This window comes from Limanda limanda, chromosome 13, assembly GCF_963576545.1.
Source record: "Limanda limanda chromosome 13, fLimLim1.1, whole genome shotgun sequence".
Taxonomy (NCBI): Eukaryota; Metazoa; Chordata; class Actinopteri; order Pleuronectiformes; family Pleuronectidae; genus Limanda; species Limanda limanda.
Genome location: NC_083648.1, coordinates 8,458,384 through 8,478,523, shown reverse-complemented (window position 1 = coordinate 8,478,523; position 20,140 = coordinate 8,458,384). Strand labels below are relative to the sequence as shown.

The 20,140-nt window shown below is 40.8% G+C and overlaps 1 pseudogene; it reads left to right on the top strand.

The window, feature by feature from the left end:
* Positions 1-14,958: 14,958 nt before the first annotated feature.
* Positions 14,959-16,074, top strand: LOC133018755 (atypical chemokine receptor 4-like; annotated as a pseudogene).
* Positions 16,075-20,140: the final 4,066 nt, after the last annotated feature.

Below are 20,140 nucleotides of genomic sequence, written 5' to 3'. Positions count from 1 at the left end.
GTTACTAGTGTGCAACAATGAACATCTTCACATGGATCACATATTTAGTATAAGTAGCATAAGAGCGGATTCAGTTACTGTGTAGAAAACAGCAGCATTGGAAACGTGTGAAACCCATTAAGTACAAAAATGTATATCTCTCTGTTAAAAATAAGAGGTCGGTATTTTAAATGTATTTGCTGTATTAATGTATAGCTTGAAGCAACTGGGAGCTGCTCAGTTCAAAACTGGAAACCCTCCACAAATGATATATATTCTTTCATTTTAACTATTTTAATATAGGGACGGATAAAATACATAAAGGATTGCTCAGCAATTATCTGATGCAATGAATCACTGACATTGTAGCATCTGATAATTTCCAATGTTCATCCCTGTAAGGAGATCTATTGTGTAAGTTCAGCTGAATAAATAGTGAAATCTTGCTGATGATATAATGTTGTGTTATTGGGTTGCTGGTTCCTCTTAGTTCACATGGAAGTCGTTGTTGGGCAGTGACTATAAAGAGTGTGTTTGATTCCCAGCTGCATCAGACGCTTCAGTTTATCAGTCATGGACAAAAAGTTACTGCTGGCCGTGTTGTGTCTGCAGGTTTTCCTGCTCATCACAACCTTCACTTCCTCTGATGCAGCCGCTCTGGAGACAGCTGATCTGGAGACAGCTGATCTCAGACAGCCTCCTCCTCCTGATCAGGTAAGATGAAGGACGAGAAGCTTCTCTAGTTTTGTAAGAAGGTCCATGATTCCAGTGGTGTTTTCTCATTACACTGTTAGGGTGCAGAGAGAAGGAGAGAGAGGAGAGAGAGAGAGAGAGAGAGAGAGAGAGAGAGAGAGAGAGAGAGAGAGAGAGAGAGGGAGAGAGCGAGAGAGAGAGAGAGAGAGAGAGAGAGAGAGCGAGAGAGAGAGAGCAAAACTTTTGATCCTGAAAGCTAGTGATTTACGTCACTCAGCAGAACACAAAACTCTTCAAAAGCCAAGGAATCCTACATGTTTGTCCACCCCTCAGGAAATACCAATTTCATGCAACAAATGTAACTCAGCTAAAGGAGATGATTTTCTGTGAATAATAATGCTCTAATACTTTCCTCTTTTTATTACAGAGAAGACCGGGAAGAAATCGACAGGGAGGAAGTATCAAGAAAAAAAGGAAACCACCAGGATGTCTTTACTGTCCTGGAGCATGTAGCCCTGGGCTAGGGGTAAACTTGTTTTATGTTTGATTTTTTCCTTCTCCTGTGTTTTGTGCAATATCTTCAGAAACCACCTTTTGACGAGAAGATTAATAACAACTGACGCAGTGGTTTGTTGTTTGATAAATAATTGTGCATCTCTTTCTCTCCTGCTGTTTAGGTCCACAGACCTTTGGAGAACATTGGAACGATCCTTCGTCGTGCAGAGAAACTTCAGTGATCAGTGTGATGGAAACCAGAAGCACCACTTGAGTCCATCAAACAAGCTTTGCAGTAACTGCCATGCTATGAAATCTATATTACCAATAATCTGTCTCACAGAACCTACATTTTTTTTCACCTATTAATGCAAAATAAAAAAAATGTAATCACATATTGACATGTGTGGTTTTCTGTTTGTCACACACTCAATTGAGGTTAAAATAATTTCTGCTTCGTCTAACAAGTGTTTTCTAAGTGGAGAATTTGAAAAAATTCAAACTCACTTTAAAAAAAAACAAGTTAAACATTAACCAACAGAGGAAGCTGTCCTGTTGGAGACTAAACTACAACCAAATATCACACTATACACATGTAAATGAAACGTAGGGGACTTTTTACTATTCCTGACTGACTTGTTTCCAAATCAATGACTAAAACAGTTTGAAATCATCTAATTGAAACTCAATATTTCATTCATCAGACATACAGCTGCTGCTGCAGTTCATGAAAATAATCTCATTATCTGTTTCGTAATGTGAGTGTGTGTGTGTGTGTGTGTGTGTGTATTTGTGTGTGTGTGTGTGTGTTTTTGTGTGTGTGTATTTGTGTGTGTGTGTGTGTGGGTGTGTGTGTGTGTGTGTGTGTGTGTGTGTGTGTGTGTGTGTGTGTGTGTGTGTGTGTGTGTGTGTGTCAGCAGCAGCTTCTCATCCTGAGAGTAAACCATGACGATGCTGGTTCCTGATTAACTTCACTGTTTCTCCGCTGGACACATCTCAGAACCATGAGGTCCGAGGTTTGTGAAAACACGGTCACCAGTCGCACTTTTATATTGGATGCGCGTCTACTTCATGTCCTACGGTATATTTGATGGTCGCAGAAACACGTTTTAAAGCTTAATGACACTTATTATGGACGATTAATTGAATTTCCACACGAGACATTAACAAGTATCATGAAATGGAATATCACGGATATGTTTTTTATGGAAATTAAAGGCCATAACTGGCACATATTAGATATAAATTAAAAATACATTCATATTTACTAAATATATTTCACGTCATTGTTCTTGACATGCAGACATGCACAACACGGAGATGACATGTCTACGTCCCGGCCTCGCCAGGCCCCAGTTTGGAAAAGTTGGGTTTTGACCTTTTCAATTTAAAACAACAGCTTCACAATTAGTTGGATAGTTCTATGAATTGGAACAGGGAGAATGCTGCTGCATCAACAGCATCAGGCAACTATCCTACTTTAAAACCTATGATACGACTGAGTAACATTATTAATGATTCATTTATGGTTGCAGAGGGCGCTGTTGCTTGGTAAGAGTTGTATGCTCTTGCTCTAACATGACCTTTCCTCTGCTCGTTCACCTTTTTCGTGAAATGAAAATGTACGTTGTTGATGAAAAGTGGCCTGATCACTTTAGTAAAGGCATGAAAGGACAAATCCAGAGATCTTAAACAAGACGATATAAAGTATTCAATAATTAGGAAGTTTGATGCATTAACATCCTGAAACCCACAGAACATGAGGTTTTTAGAGTGCGGACGTTTCTACTCACACATTTAAAAATAATCATATACACCTATCATCCAGATGCTCCCGAAAGGTTTTGTTTAAGTTTTGTTTGAGGCCCAAAGACCTAAAATCATGTGTAATTTCTCATTTCTAGTCAACTTCCAAACGTGTGTGGTTCCTTTCCTCAGACTGCAGTGTAGGAAGTGTAGCTCTGCCTCCACCTCTTGTTGTTGACAGAACCGACAGGATCTGTCCCAATAACCACACTTGCAGTGTTAGTGAGTAATCAAGTTACTTGTATGACGTGTTTCTGCTGAAGAGCACACACTGACGTCACATCACGCAAATACAATTACTCTGTGACTTGTCTCTTTGGGATCTTTTTTCAACTGTTTGCGTTCATTGTTTTGGTCTACGAGTTCGGTTGGTTCTCTTTGTCGTTGTTTGTGTCTCTTGTTGCCGTTCTTCGTAATTTTTAGTGTTGTTTTACTGGCTGTCAGTTTTTCCTTCAGTAGATGAAAAGAAGCTATCAGGCTCATGCCTTTCTATCACGACAGATACTAACACTCTGCACATATTATACCCGACGCTAAATACAATCGAATTTCTAGTTCCCTCATTTTAATAATAATAATAATAATATATATTCTTTAATTTTAACTATTTTAATATAGGGACGGATAAAATACATAAAGGATTGCACAGCAATTATCTGATGCAATGAATCACTGACATTGTAGCATCTGATAATTTCCAATGTTCATCCCTGTAAGGAGATCTATTTAATATTTATTATGACATTTGCATTTAAACCATTTACACAAAAGGTTTTTAAATCAATTACTGGATACAACTAATAACTCATTAAATGTGCTGCTGAATGTGATCTGTTAAATGTCATCACTTCTAAGTGAAGTTGCATTTCCGTGCTTTTAGACATTTTAATTTAACATATTTTTTTGTGTAACATGATTGTGTAAGTTCAGCTGAATAAATAGTGAAATCTTGCTGATGACCTAATGTTGTGTTTTTGGGTTGCTGGTTCCTCTTAGTTCACATGGAAGTCGTTGTTGGGCAGTGACTATAAAGAGTGTGTGTGATTCCCAGCTGCATCAGACGCTTCAGTTTATCAGTCATGGACAAAAAGTTACTGCTGGCCGTGTTGTGTCTGCAGGTTTTCCTGCTCATCACAACCTTCACTTCCTCTGAGGCAGCTGATCTGGAGACAGCTGATTTCAGACAGCCTCCTCCTCCTGATCAGGTAAGATGAAGGACGAGGAGCTTCTCTAGTTTTGTAAGAAGGTCCACGATTCCAGTGGTGTTTTCTCTACACTGTTGGGGTGGAGAGAGAGAGAGAGAGAGAGAGAGAGAGAGAGAGAGAGAGAGAGAGAGAGAGAGAGAGAGAGAGAGAGAGAGAGAGAGAGAGAGGGAGAGGGAGAGGGAGAGGGAGAGGGAGAGAGAGAGAGAGAGAGAGAGAGAGCAAAACTTTTGATCCTGAAAACTAGTGATTTCTTTTTTTTTAAACGTCACTCAGCAGAACACAAAACAATCCTACATGTTTGTCCACCCCTCAGGAAATACCAATTTCATGCAACAAATGTAACTCAGTTAAAGGAGATGATTTTCTGTGAATAATAATGCTCTATTACTTTCCTCTTTTTATTACAGAGAAGACCGGGAAGAAATCGACAGGGAAGTAGTATCAAGAAAATATGGAAACCACCATGTCTTGAACATCCTGGAGGATGTACCATTTTGCGAAAGGTAAACTTGTTTAATGTTTGTTTTTTTCGGTCTCCTGTGTTTTGTGCAATATACTAAGAAACTAAGAATCTTTGATGAGAAGATTAATAAAAACTGACGCAGTGGTTTGTTGTTTGATAAATAATTGTGCATCTCTTTCTCTCCTGCTGTTTAGGCCCACCTTCGTTCGAAGAACATTGGAACGATCCTTCTTCGTGCAGAGAAACTTCAGTGATCAGTTTGATGGAAACCAGAAGTACCACTTGATCTGCCCATCAAACAAGCTTTGAAGTAACTGCCATGCTATGAAATCTATATTACCAATCGTCTGTCTCACAGAACCAATACTTTTTTTTCAGTTAATGCAAAATAAAAATAATGTAATCAGTTATTGACATGTGTGCTTTTCTGTTTGTCAAACACTCATTTGAGTTTAAAATAATTTCAGCTTCTTCTAACAAGTGTTTTCTAAATGGTGAATTTGAATAATCCAAACTCACTTTAAAAAAAACAAGTCAAACATTAACCAACAGAGGGAGCTGTTCTGTTGGATACTAAACTACATACTAAATTTCACACTATACACATGCAATTGACATATAGGGAACTTTTTACTATTCCTGACTGACTTGTTTCAGTCAGGAATAGTGAGTTGGTTTTTCCTTCAGTAGATGAAAAGAAGCTATCAGGCTCATGCCTTTTCACGACAGATACTAACACTCTGCACATATAATACCCAATGCTAAATGCCACAATATACTTAATACCAATACGCAATCATTGCATGTAAGACGTATGAAGTAAGTTAGTTAAGGGGGAGAGGGCCCCAGTTTCGCAGAAATGTTATCATTAAGTAAGACAGATGAAGTAAGACAGATTGCTACATGTATTTTTGAATTACAATCAAATTTCTGGCTAACTGATTTTAAACCAAAGTCTGTGTGTGAGTTTTGTATTCAACAATTTAACTTGATATTAACCTAACTGGGAGCTGCTCAGTTCAAAACTGGAAACCCTCCACAAATGATATATATTCTTTCATTTTAACTATTTTAATATAGGGCTGATAAAATACATAAAGGATTGCACAGCAATTATCTGATGCAACGAATCACTGAATTTCTATCATCTATTAATTTCCAATGTTCATCCCAGGAAGGAGATCTATTTAATATTAATTATTACATTTGCATTTAAACCGTACACAAAAGGTTGAACATTTAAAAAGTATGTGTATATTAAATCAATTACTGGATATGACTAATCATTCATAAAATTTGCTGCTAAATGTGAGTGATTTCAGTGTATTTCAACATTTTAATTTAACGTATTTTTTTAAATCAAGGTAAACTAGGCAATACCTTGTTTTTCTACTATGCAGGTGTGGTGTAATATGATTCTGAAACTTCGGATTCATAAATTGTGTAATCTTGCTGATGACATAATGTTGTGTTATTGGGTTGCTGGTTCCTCTTAGTTCACATGGAAGTCGTTGTTGGGCAGTGACTATAAAGAGTGTGTGTGATTCCCAGCTGCATCAGACGCTTCAGTTTATCAGTCATGGAGAACACTTTACAAAACACCTGCATACAGTATTATTCATTAAATACACACAAAAAAATGCTGTTGTAAAAAACTCAGTCTGTTAAAAAGTGTGGAAAAGGACAGCTCATTGTGGGTGGCGGTGCAGAGGAATGTCGTTGAAACATTAAAAACCACAGTTAAAAGAGCGAAGAAACGTTTCAGTTTCTTGCACTCAGTGAAAGCGTGATAAAAGGTTGGGCTGGGTCCAAGTTCTCCCCCCCTCCGTGACCACACAGTGGGGGGTCTGTGGTTCAGTCTGGTCTGGTGGATGCTTTTGACACAGTTCATGTATATCGTCTGTTTGTGTTCGCTTATTTCTGTTAGTAGGGGTCCGGTCTTTTCTCCCCGGCCTGGGCTCAGGATAGTTTCCAGGTAGGGGTCTGCAGTGTCTCTTTCGATCTCTCCCCTCTGGTCGGCCCTCCGGAGGTCCTTCTCATGTGTGGAGAGCCTCTGGGTCCAGAGCTTCTGGATCCTCTGGGCCACCCGGGTGGACTGCAGCCCCAGCAGGGAGCCCAGGGCCTGGGAGTTGTTGAGTGCTGGCCCCACTGCATCCACCAGCCGCTGTAAAGTCTCCGCTCTTGCACCATTCACGTTTAATACAGAAAACAATAAATAATTAAAACACACATTACTGTCCTTTCCATCACGAGTTAATTGTCGTTTTGCTCTGAGCACCAGCTTTTTAAGTCTAAAAACTTCCTGGTCTGTGAGGCCAGACTCCTCCCTCTGGCTCACGTGGAGTCTGGCCGAGGAAATAAAAAGACAGAGATCTGGGAAGTGCTCTTCAAGTTTGAGCTGTTGATTTTTATGTGTGCTGTAAAAAGGATTTAAATGTATCTACTGTGAACATTTTCTTTTTTTGACTGCTGTTAAAAAGCGGAACGTCGCTGCTATCGGACACACACACACACTCACAGTCACTCACATCACTCTCCATCTGTACTCTGCTACTCTTTGCTTCGTTTAAAACCGTCCTGGTGGACCTCCTGCGCTTTGCTGTTTTCTTTGATTTGAAAGCTTCTTCCTCCATCTCCTCCTCCTCCACCACCAGTTCACTCCACGTCATCCTGCCCTCACCTGCTTCTCCTCCTTTTTCTACTTACACCACCCTCCTCTTCCCCTTTACCTCCCAACTCCCTTTCCTCTACCACACCACCCTCACCCACCACATCCCCCCCAACACCCGGTGTATTCACTGTACTCACCCCTTGCGTTGGCTCGGTGACAGCCTTGCTCCTCCGCGCAGGTGTTGGCGGAGAAGCCCGTGGAGTAGCTGTCGGCCGCTCGGACAGGATCTCACCGTGTGTCCCTCCTCTCCGCACCCGAAGCACTTCATCACCGCTGTTGTTGCGAAAAATCACGTAATCATAATCATCTCCTTTTACATGGAAGCAGAGGTTGATCTCCTCGTTCCGGTTGTTAAGTATCATATAGACCTGTCTCCGGTGAGACACCACGTGTTTCAGTAAAGGAGATTTACATCCAGATAACAGCTTTCTTATGGGGGACGCTACCTTCCCGTACCTGGACAACTCTTTACTGAGGAACTCATCGGTGATGAACGGAGGGACATTGGACAGGACCACCTTGGTAGCGGGCTGGGACAAAGGCAGCACCTGTACAAAACAACCGTTCACGGTGATTCCTGTCTCGACCACGGAGTTCACCTTCTCCACCCGGTCCAGGAACACGACCACGGCGCTGTTCATCCGAGCGGCCGACACCACGCCGCTGTGACCGACCTGCCCCCCCACAGCGAGGCCGATGCTCTCTACGCTGCAGGGGAAACTCACACATACCTTAACCCCATGCTTTCTTGTCAGTGATTTAAAATTCCCGCTGGCCATGGCGGCAGCCACGCCACCAGCCAGACGCTGGTGAGGGGAAAACACCCACAGCAAAAAAACCCAAACCACCAGAAAACAAACTACGGTGACTCTAATGTGATATGTGATTGAAAAAATATAACATTTACAACAAAAAAAGAAAAATAAAGAACGAAATCGCACTCGCTCACACACTCGCTCACATGCCACGCTCCCAGCATGCACAGAGAGAGAGATAGAGCTCCTACATGTTTGTTATGCAAAAATGTAGCTCAGTTAAAGGAGATGATTGTATAAATGATTGTATAATAGTAATGATTATGATAATAACTCTCTGATTATTTTCTATTTTTGTTACAGCGAGGACCGGGAAGAAATGGAAAGGATGGGAAATGGAAACGTTTTTGTCTTCGCTTTCCTAGAGCATGTACCCTTTTTCCATTGGTAAACTTGATTTATGTTTGTTTTTTGTTCCGTCTCCTGTGTTTTGTGCAATATCTTCAGAAACTCCCTTTTGATGAGAAGATTAAAAACAACTGATATTGTTGTTTGATAAATAATTTTGCTATGTGATTTCTGTGCTTTTAAACATTTTTATTTAACTTCTTTTTTAAATCAAGGTAAACTATGCAATATCTTGTTTTTCTACTATGCAGGAGTGGTGCAGTGGTTTGTTGTTTGATAAATAATTGTGCATCTCTTTCTCTCCTGCTGTTTAGCGCCCCGATCCTCAGAAGAAGCTTGAAACGATCCTACGTCGTGCAGAGAAACCTCAGTGAACAGTGTGATGGAAACCAGAAGTACCACTTGATCTGTCCATCAAACAAGCTTTGCAGTAACTGTCATGCTATGAAATATATATTACCAATCGTCTGTTTCACAAAACAAATACTTTTTTTTCCCGTTAATGCAAAATAAAAAAAATGTTATCAGCTTTTGACATGTGTGGTTTTCTGTTTGTCACACACTCATTTGAGCTCAAAATAATTTCAGCTTCTTCTAACAAGTGTTTTCCAAATGGTGAATTTTAATCATCAAAACTCACTTTAAAAACAATAAGTTAAACATTAACCAACAGAGGGAGCTGTCCTGTTAGATACTAAACTACATCCTAAATGTCACACTATACACATGTAAATGAGACCTAGGGAACTTTTACTTTTCCTGACTGACTTGTTTCAGTCAGGAATAGTCAGTCGGTTTTTCCTTCAGTAGATGAAATGAAGCTATCAAGCTCATGCCTTTCTATCATGACAGATACTAACACTCTGCACATAATACCCAATGCTAAATGCCACAATATACTTAATACCAATATGCAATCATTGCATGTAAGACTTATGAAGTCAGTTAGTTAAGGGTCAGAGGGGACCAGTTTCTCAGAGAGGTTCATTAAGTAAGACAGATTGCTACATCTATTTTTGAATTACAATCGAATTTCTGGTTAACTGATTTTAAACCAAAGTCTGTGATTGAGTTTATTATTCAAAAATTTAACTTGACATTAACCTAACTGGGAGCTGCTCAGTTCAAAACTGGAAACCCTCCACAAATGATATATATTCTTTCATTTTACCTATTTTAATATAGGGATGAATAAAATACATAGAGGATTGCACAACAACTATCTAATGCAACAAAACACTGAATTTGTAGCATCTATTCATTTCCAATTGTCATCCCTGCAAGGAGATCTATTTCATATTTACAGTTTTTCACAATTGTTAACACACGTTTTTCAAAACAATAACGGCTTTCTCAAAAATGCACACAGAAAACTCAAAACCTCACACACAAAATGTTAAACCTGACACTCCCTTTGCAAGATGGCTCTTTGCCATCAAATCTCTTCACTGTTCACAAAATAGAACTCGTGTTTTCATTTGGTACACACAGCCATATTTTCAAATGACACACACATACCATTTATTGAGTACACACAACTAAGCATTTGCTTGCACACTTCCAAGCATTTACAGCACACTGAAGTGCAAAATTGAAAACACAATTATCGAAATGGAACACACCATATGAATGACATGACCCTGGAGAATTAGCCATTTCTCCTTTTGTAAACTGTCTTGTCTAGTGTAGGCCTACGTTTTTCATAGTCAAACATAAAACAGCACACAAATATGCAGCAAAAAAAGGTTTATTTCAGTACACACAGAGAACAGTACAGTACTGACAAAGACAGCATGAGAATGCAAGTTACAGTATGGACACAGAGAGGTCAGCACAGTGGGCTACAGTGAGACACTGTAGAAAAGGAACAATATTGGATAACAGGTAAAATACATGCATGTGTCAGTGCTGAATGTTTGGTACTAACAAGCACAAACTGTCGCCGTAACTCCTTGATGCGTCTGTGTTCTGTTCGAATGGGACCCTGTACACTTGTTTCATCCGCATGGCATTCCTATGAAGAATACGGTCTAATCTAGAGAGGATGGCGGTCTGGACGTTTCTAAATGTATCAGGTCAGCCAGGATCCTAGTTTTTATTTGTCTGAGTGTGATAGCGTTGTTCTCATGAACCATATCTACAATTTCAGTCTCCTGTTCGGCTGTGAAAATGCGTGTTCTTCCTCCACGGTGTGGTTCTCTTTCAGTCCTGCAGAATATAAATACTGTGAGCACACTGTATTCTATTCTATTCCATTGTTCATCAAACAAAACAGAGGCTCAAGGCACTTTTATGCTGCAGTCCTGATTGCAAATCGCTCAACAGACCTGAATGTTTAGAGATTTGAGTATTTGTGTGTTGTAGGTTGATGCTTTGAGATTTTACTTGAGAAGTGTGTGCAGCAACTGAACATTGTGTGTAGTGTTTTGACAACAAGGTGATGTGTAATTTACATCAGAGTGTAAAGAAGGAAAGTCAGAGTCTAATGAGATAAGGGAGTGTGAAGTAGTGCCAAATTGGGTCAAGCTATTGGTACATTAAGTGAATGTTGTGCAAATTGTGCCGAATTTTTGCTTTTTGTGTGTTAACAACTGTGAAAAACTGTATTATAACATTTCCATTTAAACCATTTACACAAAGGTTGAACAATCAAAAAATATGTATATTTTAAATCAATTGCTGGATATAACTAATAACTCATTAAATTTGCTGCTTAATGTGAGTGATTCCTGTGTATTTTAACAATTTAATTTAACATGTTTTTTTAAATCAAGGTAAACTAGGCAATATCCTGTTTTTCTGCTATGCAGGTGTGGTGTTATATGATTGTGAAACTTCGGATTCATAAATTGTGTAATCTTGCAGATGACATAATGTTGTGTTATTCCGTTGCTGGTTCCTCTTTGTTCACATAGAAGTCGTTGTTGGGCAGTGACTATAAAGAGTGTGTGTGATTCCCAGCTGCATCAGACGCTTCAGTTTATCAGTCATGGACAAAAAGTTACTGCTGGCCGTGTTGTGTCTGCAGGTTTTCCTGCTCATCACGACCTTCACTTCATCTGATGCAGCCTCTCTGGAGACAGCTGATCTGGAGACAGCTGATCTCAGACAGCCTCCTCCTCCTCCTCAGGTAAGATGATGGACGAGTAGCTTCTCTAGTTTTGTAAGAAGGTCCATGATTCGTATGGTGTTTTCTCTGAGATCCTACATGTTTTTTTATGCAAAAAGGTAGCTCAGTTAAAGGAGATGATTTTATAAATGATATATAATAATAATGATAATGATAATAACGCTGTTTCTTTTCTATTTTTGTTACAGAGAAGAAATGGAAAATATGGGAAATGGAAACCTTTTTGTCTTCGCTTTCCTCAAGCATGTTACATTTTGCCAGAGGTAAACTTGTTTTAGCTTAGTTTTTTTCAGTCTCTTGTGTTTTGTGCAATATATTAAGAAACTATCTTTTGATGAGAAGATTCATAAAAACTGACGCAGTGGTTTATTGTTGGATAAATAATTGTGCTCTTTCTCTCCTGCTGTTTAGCCTCCCAAACCTTCCAAGATGGCACCAGTGATGAAACCTGCAGTAGTACCACTTGAACTGTCCATCAAACAAGCTTTGCAGTAACTGCCATGCTATGAAATATATATTACCAATTGTCTGTCTCACAGAACCATTTTTTTTTGTATTAACACAAAATAAAAAAAATGTAATCAGATATTGACATGTGTGGTTTTCTGTTTATCACACACTCATTTGAGGTTCAAATAATTTCTGCTTCTTCTAACAAGCGTTTTCTAAATGGTGAATTTGAATAATCAAAACTCACTTTAAAAAAAACAAGTTAAACATTAACCAACAGAGGGAGCTGTCCTGTAGGATATTAAACGACATCCTAAAGGTCACACTATACACATGTAAATTAAAACGTAGGGAAAATGTTTTACTATTCCTGACTGACTTGCTTCTATATCAATAATTCAAACAGTTTTACATCATTTAATTAAAACTAAACATTTGAGTCTTCTGAGATACAGCTGCTGCTGCAGTTCATGAAAATAATCTCATAATCTGTTTCATAATGTTTGGCATAATGTGACCACAAGATGGAGTCCCAGTTTTGATTTATTTTAACAGCAGTAATACACTTTGTGCTTTGTTATGCATCCTAATAAATTATAGGAGCTTTATTTCATATATTTATATGAAATGAATGTATTTTTTGATGTGGTTTTATATATTGATATGAAATAAAGTACTAAGTAAAAAGTAAAAAGTACAAAATTTTCCTCTGAAATTAGGTAATAAATGGTATAAAGTGAAAACATTAAATGTTAGACCCTCAAAACTGCAAAGTACTTGATGAAGTGTTGATCGTGCATTAATCAACGTTTCCACTGTGGCAGACAAAAAGCATAAAGCCAGCTTTCCTCACCTCCCGCCCACTCAGCTGATTCCCACCAGACGCAGCCTCTGCTGCACAGAACTCATGCCGACACATAACAAAGTATTTAATGTGTTGTGCATCGGGTAGACACACAGGACTGAGAGGTGAATGAAACACAGTGAGTATCAATCAGATAGAACTTGCTGCTTCATCTTGCCTGTAGTTTGGTTTCAGCTTCGTTTTTAAATTCTGCTTTTGATTCCTGATGCTCCACCAACTCTTCAAATATCTGCTTGAACGAACACTGGGATTGAACATAGAGAACACCGACTGTTTCTTTAATGTACATACTTCGTGTGTTTCACTGTTAATCAGGTGTATTTGAAAATACCTCATAATTCTGATGTACCCTTACACAAGTAAAAGTATTTCACTGCGTACAAGTAGAGAGTGTAACAGCACATGTTGATATGTATGATGATACTGTCATAATAACATACTGCTTTACATATAATAACACAGGATTATTGTTACTAATGCATTAAATTGTGTTACTCTCTTATTAATATTTTACACAAAAACATTTGATGAGATTATGAAACACTATTGAAATTGATTTCTCAACACAAAAGATCTAGCTTTGACAGTAAATGTCTACTAACCCGCTTCATTAATAATAATCCAATAATCCAATAGTGGGACTGTTACTTTACATATATTCAAATTAATACAGTCATTGAAGATATGCACTATTTTTTTATGCTTTAATATGCGTCACGCTGCAGGGACTGCTGCATGGTCCCTTTTTCCATAAAGTAACGGTGAAATGTAAAACTTGGTTTAATGCAGCCACAGATTAAAAAATAATGCTAAATAATCAGTGATGCACACAGGAAGGTTTAAAAGTTAATCAACAACTAATTTTCTCTTCAGTGAATTAATTTATGCAGAGGACAAACGTCAGCGGGGGGATCTCCAGAGGAATCTGATAGTTTATACAAGCAGCCGTTATGGAATCTATCCTCCTCCGCCCTTCACTACAGAGAGGGAGAACCAACACTTTATTTATCTCTGTGAGGATGGTGCAACAGAGAGGAAGAGGGCAGGTCAGGACATACCAGATGTTAACAGCTGATGTCCACTCTGATTTCATCAAGACACAATAATAAGACTACAACTGGAAAAATAAAAAAAAGGTTGGAGTGGTTTACACAAGAGATATGTTTTCCTTTTCTAGAGCATCTACAGTTAGAGCTCAGTGTGCAGAGTAAATCTTTATTGAAATGAGAATAATAAATACAGACACTCTCTACATATTAGCTTAACAGTAAAATTATCACTTGGCCAAGGTTCTCCCAATGTAAAAAGTGTTGTTCAAGCTGAATGTTTAAAGAAACCATGAGAAATAAAGTTTCCATCTGTGGCCAACTTTGTCTTTTCTGTTCCTGTTAAAGAAAAAAAGTTTCTGATGACTAATCTTAAATTTGGTTTCGGTTTGATGAAAGTATCCACATGAGTGATTTGGGTGACGAGCTACAGACCACATGATTACAATGTGGTTATAGCTCTACTGTAAATCCTGCAGTTACCTCAGATAAGTTGCCTAAATGTTCTTATTCTGTTGTGTTACGTAGTTGTAGCAGTTTGCTGCAAATTAAAATGCGTGTGGTTCCCGGACTATGAAATCCTCGCCTCAGAAGTCCCAGCGTGACATGATCTGCTGTTCAGGTTTAGCCAAAAACAAAAAAAGCGTCAATTTCAGTGTAGTTCAATGTCAGTGAGATTTCAAATGAGGTTTTAATCTATCTGGAACAGAACCTGGAAGTTCTGGTTTCACGTTGGCTCTGTACAAAGCCAAACATGATCTAGTGCGGATAGTTGGCAGAGCACTAAGAGGCGTGGAGATTCCAAACTGATGATTTAAATCTTACTTTTATTTACTTAATCCCAGCAACATTTATCCCTTCACCTTCACTCTGCCTCTGGTTAGCTGAGTACTAACTTATTTTCTCCAAAGTTACTCGACACGCGTTGCACGAGGAGAGCTATAAAGACGAGTAATCCAAAATGTCTTCCCTCACAACTTTATCAGATTAGCATGGATACTGCAGAGGGCGATGACTACTACTACCATGACAACAGCAGCTTCAACTTCAGCTACGACGACTACCCCACCATATGCAAGAAGGCGGACATCCGATCCTTTGCCGGCTACTTCCTACCCATCATGTACGCCATGTGTCTGGTGGTGGGACTGGCGGGAAACGGCTTAGTCGTGGTCGTGTACGCCTACCACAAACGCCTGAGGACCACCATGGATGCCTTCCTGACCCACCTGGCTGTGGCCGACCTGCTCCTGCTCTTCATGCTGCCGTTCTGGGCCGCTGACGCCCGGAGGGGCTGGGAGCTCGGGTCGGTCGTGTGTAAGGTCGTGTCGGCCTGCTACACGGTCAACTTCACCTGCTGTATGCTGCTGCTGGCCTGCATCAGCCTGGACCGCCACTTGGCTCTAGCCAGGGCGCAGGGGAAGGACCAAGGAAGCTGGCTGCAGAGGATGTTTTGCAGGAGACATTGTTCCAAGGTGTGTTTCGTCGTCTGGGCAACCGCTTTCATGCTCGGCCTTCCTGATTTAATTCTCTCCGAGGTGAGGTGGGGCTCTAATCGGAACGTCTGCCTGGCAGTCTACCCTCCGTCTATGGGCGGAGGAGGTAAAGCTGCCCTGGAGATAGCAGAGGTGCTGCTGGGCTTCCTGGTTCCCCTCTCGGTCATGGTGGTCTGTTACTGGAGCATGGCCCGAGCGCTGAAGGGTCTCTCTGTAGAAAGCAGAGGCAAGTAGTGGAAAGCTCTGCGTGTTCTTCTAATAGTGGTGGGAGTGTTTGTGGTCACACAGCTGCCTTACAATGTGGTGAAAGTCTATCGAATGATGGACTCGGTCTTCGCTCTGGTGACCCACTGCGGGACAAGTAAAGTGCTGGATAAGGCGGCTCAGGTGACGAAGAGCCTGGCCCTCACTCACTGCTGCCTCAACCCCATCCTCTACACCTTCGTGGGCTCGTCCTTCAGGCAGCACCTGACGAAACTGGCAAAGAGGTTTGGTGAGGGGAGAAGAAAGAGGAGGACGAGGAGAAAAGACGTGTCTGCAGAGGGGGAAGGGATGGAGATGTCATTCAACTCCCACAGCGCGTCTCAAGCAACAAACACTTTCTCAATATGAGTTACTAGTGTGCAACAATGAACATCTTCACATGGATCACATATTTAGTATAAGTAGCATAAGAGCGGATTCAGTTACTGTGTAGAAAACAGCAGCATTGGAAACGTGTGAAACCCATTAAGTACAAAAATGTATATCTCTCTATGTCAAAAATAAGAGGTCGGTATTTTAAATGTATTTGCTGTATTAATGTATAGCTTGAAGCAACTGGGAGCTGCTCAGTTCAAAACTGGAAACCCTCCACAAATTATATATATTCTTTCATTTTAACTATTTTAATATAGGGACAGAAAATACATAAAGGATTGCTCAGCAATTATCTGATGCAATGAATCACTGACATTTTAGCATCTGATAATTTCCAATGTTCATCCCTGTAAGGAGATCTATTTAATATTTATTATGACATTTGCATTTAAACCATTTACACACAAGGTTTTTAAATTAATTACTGGATATAACTTATAACTCGTTAAATGTGCTGCTGAATGTGATCTGTTAAATGTCATCACTTCTTAGTTAAGTTGCATTTCAGTGCTTTTAGACATTTTAATTTAACATATTTTTTTGCATAACATGATTGTGTAAGTTCAGCTGAATAAATAGTGAAATCCTGCTGATGACATAATATTGTGTTATTGGGTTGCTGGTTCCTCGTAGTTCACATGGAAGTTGTTGTTGGGTGTTACGTTCCCCAAACTGTCTAGGGTGGGGGAACAAACAGTTATAAAATAAAACAGAGCACTAAACAAGGAAGCAGGGAACTTAGGTTTAACAAGGAACAATTATTTATTAAACAAACGGAGTTAACAAAAAACACCCTTCCCACAACGGAAGGGGAAAAAGAACAATGCCAAACACTACTATAAGTCAACCAGCACGTCTGCGCAGCCCGTCCTCACATAGCCCGTCTGCCCACCACGTCTGGTCCAACTGTTACACGCTCCGGCTCTCTGGTCCACTGACTCTGTAGTTCACGAGTTCTCTGGTTCACTGGCGTCCCCCTGATGGTCACCCCAGGGTTCTTATGGCCACACGCTAATGGCAGAGTGGCCTCAGCTGCGCCAGTGAAGGTGCCTCTCGAACACACACACACCTGGTGGAGACGAGAGAGAGGGGGAGAGAGAGAAGAAAAACACGGCACGTAACATTGGGCAGTGACTATAAAGAGTGTGTGTGATTCCCAGATTTTGATTTTTGAAAAATAACTTTATTAGGTACTATTTTTTAAACAATACACATTGAAACACCTAATAAGTTATTTTAAAATACACATTTGGCCATAAATAAATAAATAAAAGAAATCACACAAGATAATCAGCATAAACAAGTTCTTGATTTGTCACAGAACATAAAACATCTTGAAAACACCACAGATCGTTAAAAGAGTCCAGGTCACCTGCTGCTTTATAAAAAACGAAATCAACCAATATTCTGGATTTTATCATGTTGACACAGACAGGGACCGACTCAATGTGGACGTCTTGCTCTACCTTCCTCTTCCTGGTTATATACACAGCCATCTTAGCCTGCCCTAAAACAAAGTTTAAAAGCTGGCTTTTGTGTTTTTGTTTGCGAGTGTATTTAAAACCATAAATAAAACCCTGCTTGTTGAAAACCTCTTTAAAACTGGTAAAAACAACTTGTAAAAACAGAAACAAACCAGAGAGACGGTGACACTCATAAAAACAGTGAAAGAGAGTTTCCTTTTCATCACAAAATGGGCATTTGTCTTCCACTGTGTTCTTGATTATTGATAAGAAAGTGTTCACCGCCAGGATGCCGTGGAGCAACCTCCACTGGAGGTCTCCGTGTCTCTTGCTCAGTGGAGGTTTATACAACGACCTCCACTCAGGTCCGGTTTCCTGGGCTCCAGTAAAGTAGCTCCTCCAAGGAGTGTCTCTCCGTCCGTCCAGTTTTTTAATGTTAAGTGTTTTTACCAATAGTTTGTATAGGTTTTTTCCGGAAGCTCCCTCCAGGGAGACCGGGCGAGCCGGCTGTATCAGAGGTCCAGAACATTCCTTTAAATCCAGTGCCAGAAAAGAGGCGGGGAAAGGGTCCTCAACATTGGGAGAAATGGACCCATCTTTAAAGAAGTTTAAAAGCAAGATGTCTTGATCTGTGAGTCTTGTCTTCCAGTGGTCCAGCACCCTCTTCATAGTTCGCTCTGATATGGTCCCCAGTTTGTTGGTCAGCCCTGTGGGATCTTCTAGTTCAGGACCAGTTAGCTCCACCACCTGGCCCAGCGTAGAGATCCCGGCAGCCTGCAGCAGTCTGGAGAGGGTGCCTTGTGCCCAGCAGGGGGGATCTAGAATGGTCCCATACAGGACAGGCTCTTGCAGCAGCCAGTGCAGGGAGTCCCCCTGTAACCTTCGCTCTTTTTTTAAAAGGTTCCAGACTTTAAACACACTCTTATAAAAACCAGGAAGAGATGGTGAGACTGTGTTGTTATTGCTCATTAAAAACAGGCTAAAATCCAGACCTAGGCTGTTAAAATGTTGCAGGATGCACCGGGATAGAGGTCTCCACAGAGCGTCCCTTGGCCCGGTCAGTAATCTTTGGACAAACTGAAGGCGGAAGGTAGCACCCCTGCTGGCCAGGTGGACCAGGCCCTGCCCCCCCTCCTCCGTAGGAAGGAAAAGGACACTCTGTGGGATCCAGTGCATCCTGCCCCAAAAGAAATCTATTAAAACCCGTTGTACCTCTGCCAGGAGAGAAGGTGGAGGATCAACACAGGCCAGCCGGTGCCACAGGGTAGATGAGACTAGGTTATTTATAATTAATGTCCGGCCTCTGTACGACATTTTTGGCAAAAGCCACTTCCATTTTTTTAATCTACCATTAACCTTTTGTAGGACATTGTCCCAATTCTTCCTCATGTGGGTCTCATCTCCCAGGAAGACTCCGAGGTATTGGAGTCCTCCTTTCTGCCAGGCCAGACCTCCAGGCAACCTGAGCCGATCCCCCAGCTTCTCTCCAACCATCAGAGCCTCGCTCTTCCCCCAGTTCACCTTTGCAGAAGAAATCAAATTAAAATCATTTACAGTATCAGATAAAAAATCAATGTCTTTTTGTGTATTCACAAGAACAATAAGATCATCTGCATACACAGATAATTTAAAAGATACACTGCACCGGGGGAAACACACGCCTTTTAAAACCTTCCTTAACCTATGGAGCAGAGGCTCGATGGCCAGAGAGTACAACATCCCAGAGAGAGAGCAGCCCTGCCTCACCCCTCTGTTAATGTCAAAAGGAGCACTCAGCCCCCCGTTTATTTTAAGAACACTCGCAATGTCTGTATAGAAGACCCGGATCATGGCTATAAAGCCTGGGTTGAACCCAAAAGCAGCCAAGGTCTGCCATAAGTACTGGTGTTCAACCCGGTCAAAAGCCTTTTCCTGGTCTATGGAAATAAGACCAGTCTCTATTGCCAATGAACTGGAGAGGTCCAAAACATCTCGAATCAAAGTGACATTGTCACTTATGAGCCTGCCGGGCACACAGTAAGTCTGGTCAGGGTGGATGACGGACGCCATTACCTCCCTTAGTCTGAGGGCCAGAGCTTTGGACAGGATTTTGTAATCCGTGCACAACAGAGAGACCGGCCTCCAGTTCTTTAGCTCTTGTAGGTCTCCCTTCTTCGGCAGCAGGGTGATGACGGCCCTCCTGCAGCTCAGAGGTAGCCTTCCGTTCTGTAAACTGTCATTTACTACCTCTAGCAGATCTTGTCCTACGATTTCCCAGAATGACTTAAAGAAATCAGCATGAAGGCCGTCTATCCCCGGAGCTTTGCCGCTCTGCAGGCTCATAGTGGCTCTGTGCAGCTCTTCCTTTGTAATTTGTGCGGCTAGCTCCGTGTTGCTGCTCCTGCTTACCTGAGGGAGACCATTCAGAAAGCTGCTGTGCACATCTGGATTACTTGACCACTCACTCTTAAAGAGGTCTCTATAGAAACCGGTAGCACACTTCCTGATCTCAGACACGTCTGAGACTTCAGAGCCGCTACCCGTTCGTAAACAGTGAATGGTCTTCCTTTGCCCATTTTTCTGCTCCAGACCAAAGA